At 36.6% G+C, this 15,844-nt stretch overlaps 1 long non-coding RNA gene and 1 pseudogene across 1 annotated transcript in view; both read right to left on the bottom strand.

Annotated features, from left to right (window-relative positions):
• LOC144379730 (uncharacterized) overlaps positions 1–15,844 on the bottom strand; it is a 125,078-nt gene that overhangs the window by 68,505 nt on the left and 40,729 nt on the right. The window lies entirely within an intron of this gene.
• LOC118537808 (transgelin-2 pseudogene) lies at positions 274–1,386 on the bottom strand (annotated as a pseudogene).

The following is a 15,844-nucleotide window of genomic DNA, read 5'->3' as shown; positions in this document are numbered from 1 at the left end:
CCCTCCCCTAGAAGACCAGAGGGAACTTCTGGCAAATACCAAGTTTACCGATCATACAAAACTGTAAAATTCCAGCTTTTGAGGAAAAAAGCATATAGCATTCGTGTTTTTTTCTTACTTTTCTTTAATCCTTCAGTTTTATATTTTATTATCCTTTTCAGCTATTTTCTTATTTTATCAATTATTTTTTAAGTCTTTTTTAATTTTCATTTTTTCACTTATGGTTTATATACGTATTTTTATTTTTGGCTTCCTTTTATTGTATTCAACTTTATTTTTGTGTGTATATATATATATATATATGTACAATATATATATATATTTTCTTTCTGACCTATTTTGGGATCTAGTTTCTTCTAACAAACAGGTCAAAATACACCCAGGATCTAGTTTATTGTTCCGTTCTGATCAACTTCTTGTCTGATTTTATTTCCATTTTTTCCCTTTTCTGTTTGGTTTCTGTTCTTTTCTGACTGTGTAGTGTATATTTTTCTGGTATAGTTATTATTCTTTAGTCCTTCAATTTTGTATTTTGTTATCCCTTTCAATTATTTTCTTGTCTTTTTTGGGGGAGGGGTTTAAAGAAGGGAATGTATTAGTAAGCACGGGGGAGAGCCTGCCATTGGGCATCCCCAGAGGAGGCAGGCCAGACCCCCACCCAGGCCGAGGGGAGTCTGAAAGCCCCAGGGGCTCTCAGGGAATGTCATTGCTAAAACATATATATATTAACCATTCATGGGAGGGCAAGAACAGGGCTGGGGTAGGATCAGATGATCTGGCAGGGCATTCCATAGCTGGTCATGCTGGCCTGGGATGCCCTGCAGTTGGTGCCCATCTGCAACCCAATGACGTTCTTGCCCTCTTGCAGATGGTTGTCCGAGACGTTCCAAGGGTTCTCCTTGGACTTCTTAGGAAACCAGTTGGGATCCCCAGAGAAAAGCCCATCCTCCTGGGCTACCGCCAGTCCACCCAGGTTCATCAGCATCCGCTGCAAACATGACATGTTCTTTCCTTCCCAGAGGTCCAGTTTGGAAGATGTCAGTGGTGTTGATGCCATAGTGCTCCACCAGTGCAGGAACTGAGAGATCTGCTCCAGCTGCTTGAAGGCCGTAATGGAGGCCTGGATCTTCTTCACTGGGGCTAGTTCTTGGGGTATAGCCCGTTGATGAGTTCACACAGCACCATGCCATCCTTAAGCCAATTCTGGGATTTCTGCAGCCCAGGCTGGGGCCAGCCTGCATGCTTATGGCACTGGGTGGTGATTCACTGGATCAGGATCTGCTCCAGGTCTGCATCCTACTGTTTCTCAATCTTCGGCTGTACCCCCCAGCTCAGGCCATAGGCAGGTCCCCTACTGGCCATTCCAAAGGGCAGTGGTGGCTGTGGGGTGGATTGGCAGTGAGGGCGGCACAATCCTGGCAGGGGCTGCCTATGGAGTCCAATTATTTTCTTGTCTTATCAATTATTTTCTAAGTCTTTTTAAATTTTCATTTTTACACTCACAGTTTATATATATATATTTCATTTTTGGCTTCCTTTCATTGTGTTCAACTACATTTTTATATATATGTTTTCTTTCTTGCCCTATTTTGAGATCTAGTTTCTTCTAACAAACAGACCAAAATACACCCAGGATCTAGATTATTGTTCTGTTCTGTTCTGTTCAACTTCTTGTCTGAATTTTATTCCCATTTTTTTTTTCCTTTTCTTATCTGATTCTTTTCTGTTCTCTTCTGATTTGTGTAGTGTATATTTTTCTGGTATAGTTATTATTCTTTAGTCCTTCAGTTTTATATTTTATTTTCCTTTTCAATTATTTTCTTATCAAATATTTTTGTCTTTTTTAAATTTCATTTTTACACTTTTACACTTTTAAATTTCATTTTAAACTTCACTTTACACTTATACATTTTTGTATATATAAGGTTTTCTTTCTTGCCTATTTTGGGATCTAGACCAAACGACACTCAGCATCCAGTTTATTGTTCTGTTATGTTCTATTTCTTGCTTGAGTTTTTTCTCAGTTTTTTTTCTTTTCATTTCTTTTTGGTTTCTGTTCTCTTCTGATTTGTGTAGTGTATATTTTTCTGGTGTCATTGTTGCTATATTTGTATTTTCCCTCCCTTTTGTCTATCCTTTTCTGGACATAATGACAAGATGGAAGAACTCACCCCAAAAAAGAGAATAAGAAACAGAATTCACAGCCAGGGATTTAATGAATATGGATATAAGTAAGATGTCAGAACTAGAATTCAAAACAGCAATTATAAAGATACTCGCTGGGCTTAAAAAAACCACAGAAGACACTAAAGAATCTCTTACTGGAGAAATAAAAGAACTAAAATCTAAATCAGGTTGGAATAAAAAATGTTATTTCTGAGATGCAATAAAAAATGGAGGCTCTAACTGCTAGGATAAATGAGGCAGAATAGAGAGTCAGTGATATAGAAGACAATATGATGGAAAATAAGGAAGCTGACAAAAAGATAAACAACTACTGGATCACCAAGGGGAGGATTCAATCAATCAGTGATATCGTAAAGTGAAACAATATTAGAATAATTGGGGACAGAGTAAGAGGAAAGAGAGAGGGGGGCAGAAGGATTACTTGAACAAATTATAGCTGAGAATTCCCTAATCTGGGGAAGGAAACAGGTATTCAAGTCCAGGAGGCACAGAGAATCCCCCTCAAAATCAATAAAAATAGGTCAACACCTAGACAAATAATAGGGAAGTTTGCAAATTTCAGAGATAAAGAGAAAATCCTGAAAGCAGCTTGAGGAAAGATGTTCTTAATCTACAGGGGTAGAAACATAAGGCTGGCAGCACACCTGTCTACAGAGACCCAGCAGGCCAGAAATGACTGGCATGATATATTCAGGGTACTACATGAGAAGAATATGCAGCCAAGAATACTTTACCCAGCAAGTCTGTCACTCAGAATAGAAGGGGAGATAAAGAGCTTCCATGAAAAACAGAAACTAAAAGAAATTATGATCACTAAACCAGCCCTGCAAGAAATATTAAAGGGGATCCTTTAAGTGAAGAGAGAGTCCAAAAGTAACAAAGACCAGAAAGGAACAGAGACAATATACAGAAACAGTGACTTCACAGGTAATACAAAGGCACTAAATTCATATCTTTTAATAACTACTCTGAATGTAAATGGACTAAATGCTCCAATCAAAGAACACAGGGTTAGAGATTGGATAAAAAAAAAAGCAAGACCCATAGATATGCTTTCTATAAGAAATTCATTTTAGACCCAAAGTCACCTCCAGATTGAAAGTGAGGGGCTGGAGAACCATTTATCATGCTAATGGACATCAACAGAAAGCTGGAGTAGCAATCCTTATGTCAGACAAATTGTATTTTAAGCCGAAGACTGTAGTAAGAGATGAAAAGGGACACTATATCATAATAAAAGTGTCTATCCAACAAGAAGAACTAAAAATTGTAAATACTTATGCCCCTAACATGGGATCAGTCAATTATATAAACCAATTAATAATAAAATTAAAGAGACACATTGATAATAAAACAGTAATATTAGGGGACTTTAACACCCCACTCACAACAATGGACAGATCACCTAAGAAGATCAATATGGAAACAAGGGCTTTGAATGACACACTGGACCAGATGGACTTCACAGATATATTCAGAGCATTTCATCCTAATGCAACAGAATACACATTCTTCTCGAGTTCACAATGAACATTCTCCAGAATAGATCACATACTGGGTCCAAATCAGGTCTCAACTGGCACCAAAAGATTGGGATTATTCCCTGCATATTCTCAGACCACAGTGCTTTAAGACTTGAACTCAATCACAACAGAAAATTTGGAAAGAACAAAATTCAGTGGAGGTTAAAGAGCATCCTACTAAAAAATGAATGGGTCAACCACGAAATTAAAGAATTTTAAAAAATCATGAAAGCAAATGAAAATGAAAACACAACAGTTCAGAACTTTTGGGGTACAGCAAAGGCAGTTCTAAGAGGGAAATATATAGTAATATAAGCCTTTCTCAAGAAACAAGAAAAGTCTCAAATATACAACCAAATTTTACACCTAAAGGAGCTGGAGAAAGAACAGCAAATAAAGCCTAAATCCAGCAGGAGAAGAGAAATAATAAAGATCAGAGCAGAAATCAATGAAATAGAAACCAAAAACAGTAGAACAGATCAACAAAACTAGGAGCTGGTTCATGGAAAGAATAAATAAGATCAATAAAACCCTAGCCAGACTTATCAAAAAGAGAAAGGAGCCAAATAAATAAAATCATGAATGAAAAAGGAGAGATCACAACCAACACCAAGGAAATACAAACTATTTTAAGAACATATTATAAGCAACTATATGCCAAAATTAGACAATCTAGAAGAAATAGACACATTCCTAGAAACTTATAAACTACCAAAACTGAAACAGGAAGAAATAGAAAACCTGAACAAACCCATAACCAGCAGGAAAATTAAAGCAGTCATCAAAAAACTTTCCAACAAACAAGAGTCAAGGGCTGGATGGGCTTCCCAGGGGAATTTCTACCAAATATTTAAAGAACTAATACCTATTCTTCTGAAGCTATTTCAAAAAAAAAAAGAAATGGAAGGAAAACTTCCAAACTTTTTCTATGAGGCCAGCATTACCTTGATCCCAAAACCAGACAAAGACCCCACCAAAAAGGAAACAGACCAAGATCCTTGATGAACATGGAAGCCAAAATTCTCACCAAGATATTAGCCAGTAGGATCCAACAGTACATTAAAAAGATTATTCACCACAACCAAGTTGGATTTATTCCTGTGCTGCAAGTGTTGTTCAACATCCACATCAATCAATGTGATATACTACATGAATAAAGAAAGGACAAGAACCATATGATCCTCTCAATTGATGCAGAAAAAGCATTTGACAAAATATAACATCCTTTCTTGATTAAAACTCTCCACAGTGTAGGGATAGAGGGAACATACCTCAATATCATAAAAGCCATCTATGAAAGGCCCACAGCAATATCATCCTCGATGGAGAAAAACTGAGAGCTTTTTCCCTAAGGTCAGGAACACGACAGGGATGCCCACTCTCACCACTGTTGTACAACATAGTACTAGAAGTCCTAGCCTCAGCAATCAGGAGACAAAAAGAAATAAACAGCATTCAAATTGGCAAAGAAGAAGTCAACTCACTCCTCACAGAAGACACGATATGTGGAAAACCCAACGACTCCATCCCAAATTGCTAGAACTCATACAGGAATTCAGCAGAGTGGCAGGATATAAAAATCAATGCCCAGAGATCAGTTGCATTTCTATACACTAACAATGAGCTAGAAGAAAGAGAAATTAAGGAATCAATGCCATTTACAGTTACACCAAAAACCATAAGATACCTAGGAACAAATTTAACCAAAGTGGTAAGGGATCTGTATTCTTAAAACTACAGACCACTTATGAAAGAAATTGAGGAAGACACAAAGAAATGGAAAACCATTCCATGCTCATGGATTGGAAGAATAAATACTGCTAAAATGGGGCGCCTGGGTGGCTCAGTCGTTAAGCGTCTGCCTTCGGCCCAGGTCATGATCCCAGGATCCCGGGATCGAGTCCCACATCGGGCTCCCTGCTCGGCGGGAAGCCTGCTTCTCCCTCCCCCACTCCCCCTGCTTATGTTCCCTCTCTTGCTGTGTCTCTCTCCGTCAAATAAATAAATAAAATCTTTAAAAAAAAAATATTGCTAAAATGTCTATGCTACCCAGAATAATCTACACATTCAATGCAATCCCTGTCAAAATACCATCAACATTTTTCACAGAGCTGGAATAAATAATCCTAAAATTTGTATGGAACCAGAAAAGACCCCAAATAGCCAGAATAAAGCTGAAAAAGGAAACCAAAGCTGGTGGCATCACAATTCTTAACTTCAGACTCTATAACAAAGCTATAATCATCAAGACAGTATGGTACTGGTACAAAAGCAGACACATAGACCAATGGAACAGAATAGAGAGCCCAGAAATGGACCCTCAACTCTATGGTCAACTAATCTTCAACAAAGCAGGAAAGAATATCTAATGGAAAAAATGGCAGTCTCTTCAATAAATGGTGTTGGGAAAACTGGACAGTCACATGTAGGAGAAAGAAACTGGACCATTTTCTTACACCATACACAAAAATAAATTCAAAATGGATGAAAGACTTAAATGTGAGACAGGAATCCATCAAAATCCTAGAGGAGAACACAGGCAGGAACCTCTTTGACCTCAGCCGCAGCAACTTCTTCCTAGAAACATCGCCAAAGGCAAGGGAAGCAAGGGCAAAAATGAACTATTGGGACCTCATCAAGATAAAAAGCTTTTGCACAGCAAAAGAAACAGTCACAAAACCAAAAGACAACCGACAGAATGGGAGAAGATATTTGCAAATGACACATCAGATAAAGGGCTAGTATCCAAAATCTATAAAGACCTTCTTAAACTCAACACCCAAAGAACAAATGATCCAATCAAGAAATGGGCAGAAGACATGAACAGACATTTTTCCAAAGAAAACATCCAAATGGCCAACAGACACATGAAGAGATTCTCAACATCATTCAGCATCAGGGAACTACAAATCAAACCCACAATGAGATACCACCTCACACCACTCAGAATGACTAAATTTAACAAGTCAGGAAACAACAAATGTTGGCAAGGATGTGGAGAAAGGGGAACCCTCTTAAACTGCTGGTGGGAATGCAAGCTGGTACCGCCACTCTGGAAAATAGTATGGAGATTCCTCAAAAAGTTAAAAATAGAGCTACCCTATGATCCAGCAATTGCACTACTAGGTATTTACCCAAAGGATACAAACATAGTGATCCAAAGGGGCACCTGCACCCTAATGTTTATAGCAGCAATGTCCAAAATAGCCAAACTATGGAAAGAGCTGAGATGTCCATCGACAGATGAATGGATAAAGAAGAAGTGGTATATATATACAATGGAATATTACATCAAAAAATGAAATCTTATCATTTGCAAGGCTGTGGATGGAACTAGAGGTTATTATGCTAAGTGAAATAAGTCAATCAGAGAAAGATAATTATCATATGATTTCACTCATATGTGGAATTTAAGAAACAAAACAGAGGATCGTAGGGGAAGGGAGGGAAAAATAAAATCAGACGAAATCAGAAAGGGGGACAAACCATAAGAGACTCTTAACTATAGGAAAGAAACAGAGGGTTGCTGGAGGGGTGGTGGGTGGGTGGATGGGGTAACTGGGTGATGGGCATTAAGGAGGGCACATGATGTAAGGGAGCATTGGGTTTTATATGCAACTGATGAATCATTGAACTATACCTCTGAAACTAATAATACATTATATGTTAGTTGAATTGAAATAAAATAATATTTAAAAAAAGATAGGAGAATTTGGGCATCAATACCCTTCTTCAGGAGTTTAACCCCTCTGCATCTCTCACTCATTTGCCCTATATCTTCAGGGAAGGTCCTGACAGTAGGTGAAAAGGCACACAGTGTGCCTGAAGTAGGATCCAATAAATTTGATTTCTCCCGGATATATCCACTGTATCAGTAGCTGAAATGAGAGCTGAATTAAGTCTGTAAGATGCACAGACATCAGGAGCACCTTGTATATCATCAATGTATGCTAATATCATAATATTACACATAAAGTATTCTTCCCCTAAATTTAACTGAATATGATTAAATCTTTAAATTGAGAACTAATGTCTAGGTATAATTATCAATTTCAGGGCCTAGTTGGCAACAACAGACATGTTAAGTAACCCAATGGAATATAATCACCAATTTCCAGCCTGATAAATTCCACAGACCAAATAATTAATTTCTTCAACAAATAATTTTCTATGTGAGAGAGAGACTTGTAATAGATAAACAAAAAATTAGGAGTCATCAAACAATTGCAGTGCATGTGTGGTAGCCATGCACCTCACTGAACTCCAACTGCAGGGAACAAACTGACTGATATCCCCAGCTCTGGACTCTGGCCTTTATCACTGCATTTGTGCTAAGGCTATGCCTCCCACAAGCTGTTCCCAGCCAGTGACTAACTGTGGCATGGCTATTAAGGGATGCTCATTCCTGGTAGTCTTGGGACCCTTTGATGAACTACTTTGGCTTGGGGACCTCCATACATCTTGTCAAACTTCCTTAGAACCGCACTGCAGTCTGGGACTCTTCTGCCCAATCTTCCCCACTTTTCTCTTTCCCTCCACAACAGTCAGAACTGCATTGCAATCTGGTGGTGCTCTGAGACAGTCCTGGTTTCTTTCCTATTTTCTCTCATTGGTGTTTACTCTAATAAATCTCACGCATATCTAATCTCAAACCAATACAACATAGATCTTAATGCCAGTTCAAATAGCAAACTATACAGAAGTCAGCAAACTGTAGCTTATAGGTCAGATCTAGCCTGTGACCTGTTTTTTCCAGTCTACAAGCTTAAAAAAGCTTTTACATTTTTAAATGTTTATAACAGTAAACAAAATAATATATACAATGAAAACTGTATGTGGCTAACAAACCCTGAAATGTTTATTTTCTGGTCCTTTACATAAAAAAAGTTTGCTGACTCCTGAACTAGAGAAAGGAAGGAAGGGAGGGAAGGACAGAGGAAATGAGAAAAAAAAAAAAAAACAAAACCAAAAAGCATTTTTCAGGCATTTGATGAAATTTTAATTGACTACATAGTTGATGATATTTAGAAATTATTGTTTATTTTTTGATAATATTAAGTATAATGTTACTATTGTGGCTATGTTTTTAAAGTTCTCATTGTTTTAGAGATGTAAAACCATTATCAGATAAAATAATATAATATCTGGGATTTACTTCAAAAATGCATATGACTGGAGAGGGCAGAAGTGTACATATAACAAGATCGGCCATGAGTGGCTAAGTCATGGAAACAAAAGGCACAGCATAAGGAATATAGCCAATGATATTGTGACAGGGTTATATGGTGACAGATGGTAGCTATACTTGTGGTGAGCATAGCATAATGTACAAACTTGTGGAATCACTACGCTCTACACCTGACACTAAAGTAACCTTTTGTTTCAGCTACACTCAAATAAAAAAAAATCTTAAAACGATTGGTCATGAGTTGATAATTATTGATAGTGGGTGATAGTTATATGGCAGTTGCTTATACTATTCTTCCTATTTATGCATACTTTTGAAATACTCTATGAGAAAATGATTACAAATGTATTAAATAAATTAGAGGAGAAATCAAATGAAAATAAAGAAGACTTTTTGGGCGCCTGGGTGGCTCAGTTGGTTAGGCGACTGCCTTCGGCTCAGGTCACGATCCTGGAGTCCCAGGAGTGAGTCCCACATCGGGCTCCCTGCTCAGCGGGGAGTCTGCTTCTCCCTCTGACCCTCCCCCCTCTCATGCTCTCTCTCTCTATCTCATTCTCTCTCTCAAATAAATAAATAAAAAATCTTTAAAAAAAATAAGGAAGACTTTTTAATACTAAAATACTATTTAAAACACAATAAGAAAATATTTGACATTACTAATTGCCATGGGTTAAATTGAATCCCCATAAAAATCATATGTTAGGAAACCCCCAATATTTCATAATGTGAACTTATTTGGATATAGGGTCATTGCAGATGTAATTAGTTAAAATGAGGCCAAAGCTGGGTAGGATGGGCCCCTATGACTAGTGTCCTTACAAATAGAATGGTATAGGAAGAGGAGATAAGCATAGAGGAAAGATGATATGAAGAGACTCAGGGAGAAGACAGCCATCTACAGTAAAGGAGAGAGACCTGGGATAGATGCTTCCCTCATGGGCCTCAGAAAGAACCAGCCCTGCTGATTCAGGTTTCTAACCTACCAGAACAGTGAGACAAACAAATTCTGTTGTTTAAGCCACCCAATTTCTGCTACTTTGTTATGGCAGCCTTTGCAAACTAATACAATGATGAAATGCACAATTTCCAGGAAAAAATTAAATGGCCAAAATCAATTTAAAAAAGAAGAAAAGAACCAGATAGCTAAAAAACTATGGATAAAATTGGGGTGGGGGAAGGATTTCCTCCCCCAAAGACTATAATTTTAGGGATAGATTTCATTGAATGTCCAAATTTCCACAGAACCACAATTCTCATTGCATATGAATTCTTCCAAAATATATAAATATATGACTCTACTAAGGCATTTACTTAGAAATGCAGATAATGTTAAGGATCTATAGATCAAAGGACAATTCCTCTTCTATGCCTATATATTTAAGAAAATGATAAGAGCAAATTAATAAATAATTTATATTCTAAATGTTTTTCATACATGAATTAATATCAACCTCCAAACAACTTCTGAGGTACATACTATTATTATTCCAATTTTGTTGATGTGAAGATAGATACATGCACAAGACCACATATCTGAGCAGTGAAAGAACTAGGGTAGAATGAAAGTCTAGGCAATGTAGCTCTAAAGGCTAAATCCCTGAGACACTTTTTTAATGCTATCTCCCTATTGAGAACATATTTTAATTATATCATTCATATAAAGAACAAAAGATAGAAAAGAGAATGTTTAGCTTCCTTAGCATGCAAAGTATTTCCTTCTTTATCCATAGACACTATTGTTTCTTGATGCATCTCTATGTATTTTTATCTCTTTATTTGAAAAGAAGAGAGATAAAACAAATGATTTTGAGACAGGGAAACCATTTTCTTTAACCTGTGAGGAGACATCATGTGAAACCATAAGTTTTTTGGAAACTGGATAGATAATGTCATATTTTGTCAATGATTTTAAACTTCCTACATTGTGACTTCTTTTATTTAGCCACCAAGAAGTTACTGAAGTTGGTTATTTCCTTATACCCTTTGGTGATTTTTGTGGGGAATTATGGGAATGGTAGCATAAAAACAGTGAAGCCTTTTTAAAATTACCCTTCTGCTGACTCACTGTCAAGAGAGATTGTAGGGAAGGAGTAACAGTCTTTAGGTTCAGAAGCTAAATATGTCTTCTTGCCCTCTCTCTCAGCAATGCAAACTGAGCATGATAATTTGTAGTAATATAATTCTCAAAATCTAAATTAGTGAGTAATAATACCATGATTTGGAGCAGGTGGACTACAGAAGAACATTCCAGAATGGGCATTGAGAGGCCAATGTCTCTCAGTCAGTGGTACGTGACTTCTCATTCTTCCTTGTCACCAAGTATTGTACCTAGTGCATGTACACACACATATACACACACACTTACACACCTATACATGTATGCCATCTGAGGATATATATCAATCTTCAGTAATAATACACCCAGAGTCCTATTAAAAAAAGAGGAACATTTTCTCAAAACAATATTAACTACTCCGAATACTCCATTCACAGTGGAGAAATTGCTTACATTGTAATGTGAATGGTGTCAGTACCCATTTAGTACATCCTCCTGCTTCTAAACCATGCCAAGATTCTTTTTTGTGTGTAAGAAATGTGAGACTCACCACAGCTACCCTGCAGTAAAACCATCAGCTTTTAATGGCCATTTTTGGCAATTGAGTGCTAGCAAAAGCTTAAGAATTGCCCTATCTTTTACAACAGAGTTAATATAATTTCCACACCATTTACAAACGGTAAAATAGAGCCTGTATGAGGATATTCATAGAAACCTCATGGACTAGGGAATGGGGACAAATTCATTCTGCCTGTAACAGTACATATTTAGCAGTCCAACTTTATATTCTTAGTTGATTATGAGATCCTTGTCTTCTCTGAGTATCTTGAGAGTATTTTTCATAGTAACCTGAAAATGAGCATATTTTCTAAAGTAAAAAATCTGTTCTCACCATCTGATCAAAGATTTTTTGGTTAGTTAATATTTATGTAGAAGTCTTTCAAATATTTAAAAATTATATTTTCTTGTAAATATTATATTAAATAGCCATTAAATGGTAATCAAATACCCCTTTTTTCCACTGGTGCATAAACATCATCCTAATATCACTTCAATTGGGTATTGAGGCTAAATTTAGGTAAGAAAGTGGAAGTAGTTAAAAATAGCTTGCCTTAACTTGTACAATACATTGATAGTAATAAAATAAAACCCAGTTTCTGACTAATGTGGTATGAAGAGTTTCAAATTATTCTCTGTGATAAAAGAGCACATTAATGTGGTCTGTGAGGCTTCTACAGCTGATCTATGAGTTTTTACAAACTATCAAGCTAATGCCTCTGTTTATCAACCATTCATCCCTAACCTTTTTCAATTTGATTTTCTCCCACAACACTACACTAAACCTGTTTTATCAGAAGTTATCAATGATCTTTCTCAGGGCCTATCTCTCGTATGCTCAGAAAGAGAAAATTGTACATTCCACCACCACCTTTTGAAGCAGCTGTCTTACCTATGACATTAGAATACCTTGGTAATTCCTTCATCTCTTTCTTTTGCCTCTCTCCCCTTCACGGGGTCTTTCCCCACTCTTCAATGCCACAAAATGTGGGCAGTTCCTCAAGGTTCCATCCTTGACTTTCTTCTTTTCTCTGTGCACTAATCTCCCCTCTTCTCTGTTCATTATCTTTCCAAGTGACTCAAATCACTATGCAAATGAATCTCAAAACTATATTTCTGACTTCTCTCCTATAATTTAATCCTAACATTACAAATGCCAGCTAAATATTACTACAGGTGTTAGGATATAGTGATCGGGAGAGTAGGAAGTGAAAAGATGTAGATGTAGCCTTCTATATATAGGGAGATAAGACATTTAGAAAAACATATGAAACTGGGCAGGAATTGATGAGTTCCTTGGAAAAAGTTTTGTATGCTCAAGAATGTTTTGCCATTAGGTTCTTTGGTAAAAATTTATTGTATTGGATCCATATAAATAACACTTGATCTTAGCCAAAAGACCGAGAAGCGATTGGATCCATATAAATAAGTTTCTCAGTTTATAAGAAGAATATGTCTTAGTAAGACACTAGGAGATTTCAGGTATATATGAGATGTATCATAAGGATGATAATAGAGTTTTGTTTTGTTATCCTTACAGAGTTGAAAGGTGTGTAAGAGGTTAGAGAGTGAGATAATAGGAGGAAAGTTTAAGCTGATTGATAAAAGAGTACATGCAACCTGAAAATTTAGCACATCTTGAGTACTACTCATGCCTGTCATTTCTCTGACTGCTATGGTGACAAATATACATAATCTCAAGATATCTATGTTACATCCATTGTCCTGTCTGTTGCCATTGCAACACAAAAGGAAAACCTAAAGGGAGTAGAATACAGTCAACAACACTGTCTAATCTCCTTTGCGTTACTCCAACACCTTTCTATGCAATCCAGGTTCTCCTACCAATGGGACCATCATTATCACATATTAGGTTCTACCTGTATCATGTTTCACATCTTCCTTATCCCCAATGCCCACATTAAATAAATCAGCTTTTCAGAATCCTAACATAACTTTTTTTTTTTTAACTAATATTTCTTTTCCATCATCACCACTACTGCCCAGGTAGTGGTACCCTCATATTTAGACTATTATACAGTGTGTCTTCACTGGTCTCAGTCCATCCTATGTCCCGCTCCCAAGTAACTTTCAGAAAGTACTCCTCTGATCATTTCAGTTTCCTGGGTCATTCTGGTTAAAATTTACTCTGGTGCAACAGGAAGAAAGTTACAGTGTCACACTGGAGTTTGAAGTGTGGGTCCAGGATGCCTCACCTTCCACAGTGTGTCACTATTTATGTAGTCACTGAATGAAAATGACTGTCTCATTTTAGACTAAATTTCAGTACTAAAGATTACTGCCGTAAGAAGCAAACAACAGAGTGGTGTCTGGGTGGATCAGTTGGTTGAGTGTCTGACTCTTGATTTCAGCTCAGGTCATGATTTCAGGATCATGAGATCAAGTCCTCTGTTGGGCTCTGTGCTCAGCAGGGAGTCTGCTTGAGATTCTCTCTTTCCCTCTCCTTGTACCTTTCACCCCCTCCCCCCTGCTCACTCTCTCACTCTGTCTTTCATTCTCTCTCTCAAATAAATAAATAAATCTCAAAAAAAAAAAAAAGCAAACAACAGACATGACAACAGTAGATTGAGAGCTAAAGAAACAAAGCAAAATCCATTATTTATGAATGATTTTGGCTAAATATTACTCTTGAGGTGAACTCTTCCCTGAGAAACTTTTATTAAGAAAAGCCTTTTATTTAATTTCTCTGAAATCAGTTAATGGTATACCCTTAGCAAACGCAAAGGAAACTACAAGACCTATGAGGTCCTATCACTTCCTGTTTCACGATACCTGGGGACTTTCTTCATTTTACTGTTTAAATTTTGAGGCTCAGATTCAGTTGATGATTTCCTTCTTCTGTTTCTTCTGACACACACATATACATTACAGCCCTGAGCAGAGCTTAATAATCTTTTTAACAAAATTTTGTTACCTCCCAGTCCTGGTCTCCACAGCTACTGTTCCAAAACTTGAGCCTTTTCCCTGCAATTTTTTCCCTTCCCTGTTCTCAGACACAGAGGTGGTTTTCCCTACCTTAACAAACCAAATGTGAAGATTGTAATTCAGCCTCATTTTTGAAGGATTCAAATTTATAGGAGCAAAGAATGAGAACATCCTTCAATTAAGATGAAGTAGCCAGACTAAAGAAACTGAGGAGAGGCATAAATAATCGCTTTTTAAACAACAGTGGAATAAACTGGTGTCCCTTCCTCTAATCCATAGTGTCTATAGGAGTTGTCATCCATATTGAACATAAATACCACAAAAACTCTTGCTGACCCTCATCTCATTGGTTTTTTTACAGATTTCACCCATTACTAGAAAGGTTTCACAGTGGAAATCTGCTGGAAAGATGTGACAGAATACATCAGTATTTAAGTGGTATTATTTTGAATCCATTCATTGGGGCATTCATCTATTTTTATCCCCTAAATTTTAAACCTGTTAACAATTATAATTTTCTAATTTTTTCATAAATTTAATCTATATTATTAATCTAGAAAAAATTTGTTGAGTCCAAATAAGTTATAAATTGTTTTCTTGTTTGTATAACTATTCTTCCTATTTGTGAAAGAAAGTTATCATGGAGGCTTTCTTTTATATTATTCTGACACCTTATTTTTCTCTTTTTCTAGGCTGGTCCGTGCAATAACCAGTAGAATTAAGAGGACATTTTAAAATCACATTTCCAAGTAGAGGCTTAATGTAACTAAAAAGATGATAGGAATGTTCAGAATCTGAAGTATGGAGTGCTTAGAATCTTTTCTCAAACACCTGCCTTTCTCCAATATTCTTTATCTTAGCAATAGTCACACAATCTGACCATCTGCTCAAGCAAACAACCATCATCCTAGATATTTCCCTCTCCCTCAACCTACATATATAACCCATCACCAAGTCCAGCTGCTTTTATTATTTGAATATTTCTCAAACTACTCCACTTATTTCCCCCTCCATAGGCATCACCCTAGTGCCAGGATCCTCCAAACTACAAGTATAGTATGAAATAATTAAAAGTATAAGCTTAGGAAGCAGGTAAGCCTGGCTCAATTCTTTCTCTGCCTGGTCTTAGCTGTGGTCCATTGGGATATGTTTTTAATCCCAAGTTTCTCAATCATATAATGGAATTAATATAAGTAACATTAGTATTTTTTTCTCCATAGGTTTACAGTGCATTAAATAAGATAATTCATATAATAGGCTTAACATAATTTTAAGCACATAACAGAAGTTCCTAAATGTTGGTGTTTGCTTTTACCAGATTAGCATACTATATCCATCATGTTAATAAATGCATTATATTAATCAAGGCATTCTTTACATCTGTCC

The sequence above is a fragment of the Halichoerus grypus genome, chromosome 12 (assembly GCF_964656455.1).
Source record: "Halichoerus grypus chromosome 12, mHalGry1.hap1.1, whole genome shotgun sequence".
Classification (NCBI taxonomy): domain Eukaryota; kingdom Metazoa; phylum Chordata; class Mammalia; order Carnivora; family Phocidae; genus Halichoerus; species Halichoerus grypus.
This window is presented reverse-complemented; position numbering and strand designations above follow the sequence as displayed.